Source organism: Tachysurus vachellii, chromosome 4 (assembly GCF_030014155.1).
Source record: "Tachysurus vachellii isolate PV-2020 chromosome 4, HZAU_Pvac_v1, whole genome shotgun sequence".
In the NCBI taxonomy this organism is placed as follows: domain Eukaryota; kingdom Metazoa; phylum Chordata; class Actinopteri; order Siluriformes; family Bagridae; genus Tachysurus; species Tachysurus vachellii.
The window spans coordinates 22,658,740-22,664,739 of NC_083463.1; positions in this window are offsets into that span (position 1 = coordinate 22,658,740).

Genomic DNA, 6,000 nt, shown 5'->3' on the forward strand with positions numbered 1-6,000 from the left:
AAAACACATTGCCAACACAACAAAGGACTTCATCAGGGGGGAAAAGTGGAAGTGGTTTTAGACTGGCCAATTCAATCACTAGACCTAAACCCAATTGAACAGCATTTCAGCTTCTGAAGAGACTGAAGGGAGACACCTTCCAAAACCAACTGAAATAACCTGCAGCACAAGCCAGGAAAAGCATCACAAAAGTAGAATGCAGCAGTTTGGTTATGCCATTGGGTCGCTGAATAATTTCAAGCAAAAACAAAAGTATTGGCCATGAATCACTTTGGTGGTTACATAATACGTAACTCAGGAATATTAGAATATTTTAGAACATTAGAGCAGAGAACAGTTTTTTCCTTAACTTTAGGAAAATATAACTTTATAAATATATATTTGTAAGAATCAAAATTGTCTTAGTTTGCCTAAAGATGTCTAAAACCTTCCTAGATATGTGCACTTTCGTCACAATTTGATCAAGTTTTTTATTGTTTTATGCCAGAGAAACTAAACAATTTAGCTTGTAATTAGATAGCAACTAAAAAGGCAGGGATGCTACTATGGCATTAAATGATCTAAGTGGAGAAGAACGCTTCTGTACACATTCTGTACAGATGACAGTGGACAAAATTTTAAAGCCTTTAAATAGGAGGATAAAAAAGAAACTTAGTCAACAGCGCTGACTGAATTAATCTGTGATTATCTGCCCACTGATGTAAGCGTGAACAGAGATTAGTTGTGTAAAAAGACGGTGATGAAAGACAACGTGGGTTTAAATGCCACAATGAGTTAGAGGAGTTGAATTTTATCTCAGATGATGAGACAGAGACTGATGTGTCTGATGTTTATAATCAAAGTGTGAACACATTTCCCATTGTAAACTAATAATTATTTAAAAATTTCAGTCTTCAAACAATGTCTAAGGTCTTACCTCTTTCTGAAGCACTTAAATTAGTACTTAAAAATTGTTTTGTCTCTGTGCTTTTCTTACTATGTTACCTCCCCTACAGAGAGCTTTAGACTGATAATACATGCTACACTCACACATACAGAGATTCGTCGTGACAAAGTGACCAGAAGCCATTCATTCTTTTTAACAGCTGGTGAATGTTGGAAGCTGGATGTGGGCATGTCCTGCAATGCAACAAAGTAGAGAAAACTTTTACTTTACTGTATGTAAATATTATGCTACTTGGTGCAGGGTCTTTCATTGGGAGTGAAGACAATAGAGTGCATACGATCTGTGGCAGTGAGCACACACCGCTTCTCCTTTGTCTTTTTATGCATATCTACTCTGGTAAATCGGTTATAAATATCTCCATCTAGAATGTTTAAAATCAATGTATGTGTGAACATACTATTAGTCCATGACCCTGTAAACCAGTTTCAGGATGTATTTATTGATAGAGACTTCTGTAATTTGCTCTGTATGAGGGAATCTGTTAAATGCCATAAAATCTGTCAGTAATGTTGTTTTTCCATAGTTGATTAGGTTATAAATGTAGTGGTAGTTTATATATTTTGGTGGAATTGGAATACGTTATTTAAATGCAGCTCTCCATTTTTCACTATTGGTGTAAATCAGACTTTAAAATGCTATGCTTAGATCTTTACATTTTACTGCTTTTCAGACTATTAAAGAATTAAAAATACATACCCTAATATTATCTCATCACCCATCACAAAAAAACCCACCAGTTCTACACAGAATCTCTCTTAACCACTGACGACTCTTCACATGGCCATTCTTCAGACATGCTCATGGATATCAAGCTTCCAGTTGTTGTCTTTCAAATACTCTTGAATTAATAATAGGGTTTTTATTGTACTACATTTTGTATTATATTGTAGGTCATGTTATTGACCCACTTCAAGTATGAATCATTATTGTTCTGGCACAGAAAGGTTCTTTCTAGTTAAGTTTTTATTTAATTGTATTTCATCTTGTAAATCTGAAATTTTTTTTCTATTTAAAGCAATATAACTCTAAAAGTAGAAATGTGTATTACAGACACACTCCATTTGTTCTATTGGCACTACTGGCCAAAACAAAGCAACAACATGCTTAAGATTATAAAGAGAACTGATGGCCATACATGTAACAATGCCACTGAAAATCATGACAGTGTTAAGGTTTCTGAAAAACTGCTCCATTTAAAACAAGATGTCTTTAAAAATATGAAGAAATGTCAGACATTTGGACAGTCAAACAGTGTCTTAACTCCTAATTTGTGTTTATTCAGGTTTCCCGTCATTGTTTCATTAGTGGCATTACATTAATCATAATTTTACTGATTATAATTTTATATAATTGCTAAAAAAAAAACAGCTTACTGGAAGTGAAGTGTGTGTGAATGTCTGTGTGTCTGTGTACAATTTGCATAGATTTCTGTGGAGTTTAGGCTTCAATCATGCATGAAACTGACAACATGATGGATGGGCTTGCAGTTTTACATGCAAGTTAAGCATTTCATGGAGTTAATCAAATGCTGCCCATGAAGGAAGTGGATCTTTTTGATAACCGAGTATTTACCTTGCCGCAGTCTAGCTTACTTTTGTCTTTCAAAGTTAAGTTGAAGCTCACATTTCCCATAGCTACACTTTTAGGAGCATTCAACTTGGCAATCAAATCCACATTTCATAAGATAATGGAGGGCTGGAGTTCTTATCATTTGGAAATCACTTGCTGCTGCTGAGGATGGCCCCACATGGACAGCCTAAAAATACAGTACATGAGATTACTGTGAATGGTACCACTTAGAAACCATGAAGATGTCTTTGAACTACAATTGCAATGATAGCTATAGGACTGTAATTACAATGAGAAGTTTTGAAATACTTGCACTTTTTTACCATATAGTACACAGTTACAGAAGGCAATATGTTTCTTTTCTGCTTTCATCCTCATATCATCTTAGGGACCTTTTCCTTTCTACTGTCACTTCTGGATAGGGATGCATTGATAAATTTATACATTTAAAATTCATATCATGATTTTATATATTTCCGTCCAGCTTATGTCCATTGTTTAAAGCTTAATACAAATAATATTATAGCTAATTAAAAATCATGACATTATATACTAATGTGCTGTAATTTGCCCTGATATGAAGTCCTGAATTGCTGAATTTTATGCATAATATGTATGTAATATATAATATTTTCTGTATAATATATTCTGAAGCTCTTGCCCAGAGCCTTACATACCCATGTGCCTGATTTAATCATTAGTGTGCACCCCAGAGGCTCTGTAGGTTTTAGATCAAAATGTCAGACATATTAAATCTTTTGGGATGGCAAAGATCTATCATATGTGACAATAGATCACCTGATAATTGAATTTGGCTAGTGGCTGTCATTAAATAGTTCAGTTAACATTGTGGATCTAGGAAGCTAAAAAAGTATTTAAATATAAATTTCATATATTTCAATCATATATCATTTCACTTATAAATATATAAATTATTAAATTCAGATTCTTATCAATAATGCTTATCAATATTTTGAAGTTGTTAGGTGTAAGATTTTCTTTGATTGAGAACCCTAAATATAAAATACAAAAATAAAAATGACAGACTTGTGTAAACTAGGTCAAAGGTAAATCTTTCCAGATTGCCAAAGAAAAATAGAGAGTTCTTGATTTCAACGAAAAGAAAAGACAAATCTTATTACCTCTAGTCATTTCAAAACGATGCCAACATTGATTGATATGAATCTAAAGTTATTAAAAACGCCACAGGAGAAAATTTTGCACTATTTCATGTCAGCTACTAGCCTTATATTTTTACATTATCACGTGATGAGCTGTAACATATATGATAAAGCCTTGCCATCCTAAAAGATATAAATATTGGACACTGATCTGAAACCTATAGAGCCCTTTTTCTTGTAAACAAAAATGTAAACAAACAAAAAACATGTATATACAGTAATTCATATATACACAATTTTAATTCTAGCTCCATATAATCAGAAATAAATAAATTATCCAGAGTTCAGTCTGGGGGGGCATGGTGGCTTAGTGGTTAGCACGTTCGCCTCACACCTCCAGGGTCGGGGTTCGATTCCCGCCTCCAACTTGTGTGTGTGGAGATTGCATGTTCTCCCCGTGCCTCAGGGGTTTTCTCCGGGTACTCCGGTTTCCTCCCCCGGTCCAAAGACATGCATGGTAGGTTGATTGGCATCTCTGGAAAATTGTCCCTAGTGTGTGAATGAGAGTGTGTGTGTGTGTGTGTGTGTGTGTGTGTGTGCGCGATGGGTTGGCACTCCGTCCAGGGTGTATCCTGCCTTGATGCCCGATGACGCCTGAGATAGGCACAGGCTCCCCGTGACCCGAGATAGTTCGGATAAGCGGTAGAAGATGAATGAATGAATGAATGTTATCCGCATCAGTCAAGTGCAAAAATATAAACATTTAGTTCATAACATATATTACAACTATAGATTTTATACCATGTAAAGTGCAATAATATTGTCCAGATTATGATGGTTCTGATGTTGTGAAGTCAACCAGCTCTCCTTACTCATTTATATTTTATATTATACATTTATACACAGATTACAACCTGTATTTTTAAATGTTAAGTGTTGCATTTTTCAGTCATCACATTTAACTTTCCCAACATAATACCCAGATTATTAAATGCCTTATTTAATTGATTGTTTGACTACAAGCAGATGTGGCTGTAATTTGTACAGAACGACAAGGTGCATGACCTTGTAGGAGGAGGAAAAGGGGATTGATCTGATAATTTTTTTCCCCAAAATTCCTAGAGTTACAAAACAGCACACCCTACTGTCTAATATAACAACCATCACATTGTATGTGTTTTTTTATTCATCCTTTGTCTAACAAACATAATGGAGCACTTTCAGGCCATAATTGAAGCAGCAGACTACAAACTGCAAGATTTAAGTGTTCCTTTACAATCCTATAATTCTGACAAATATTACCATCACATTAAAATAATTCTGGCTTTTCTCCATGGCCACTTTCCAAAAGCTTGCTACTTAAATGCTGACTCAGTCTAATTGTCAAAAACTATTAAAGATGTAGTTTGTTAGCAACATGAGTCAAACAGAGACGGAAGAGGAAGGTCACTTATAATGTGACTGCTGAATAAATATTTCTCCATTTTTTGCATTAAGTAGCTACGTGCCTTCCATTTTCTGTTACAGTTATTGTAGCTAATTTATGGACCACTCTTTATTATTTGTACATATTTCTACTCTGATGCAATGTGGAAAAAAAAAGGGGGAAAAAAAAACATTTCCTCCATCCTTCTCCCCAGAGCTATCATGTTACATTTCATGTGCACAGTGATTACTACCTCCTACAATAACTGTTATAATATGCTTCCTTAATAGCCTAAAACTAGGACAGAACATAACAATAAAAAAGTGAACAGCAATTCCAATAATTTAACCAGAATAAATGTATTTAGAGGCTAGATCCAGGACAGAATGTTGTCGCCTCAGGGTGTGTTCTAGTCTAGAGATTTTTGCTCATACATTGGTCTGTAGCATTGAGAAAACTGGAGCACTGCTGCTGTAACTCAATCATATAAAACATTTGACCTGTGAGGTCAGTGGAACTCTTCTGATTTCTATAACACACAAACATACAGCATACTGTATATAAGATATAAGTTCAAACATATAAGGAAAATCTAGGTCCATACTTGCTATTATGATTTATTGTGGGACAAACATGGCATTGTGATATGGTCCAGGGAGATTGTGTGTTGGATTAACATTTAAAATACTAGTAAAAAAAAATACTGTCATTTAGTGTTTGATTTTGCTTGTTACATGCCATTCATAGTAGACTATGTGACATTTTGATCAGCTTTTCTGTAGCAGTATCATGTTACAGTCAATATACATAACAGACTGCTCATCACCTTTCAGAAAAAAATGAAGAGTTTATTGCAAGCTTATAAAGATTCACTTCTTTTATAAAGAATCACGTTTTTATTGACCTCATGTATGCAGTAATATTATCTTTCTGAAGCT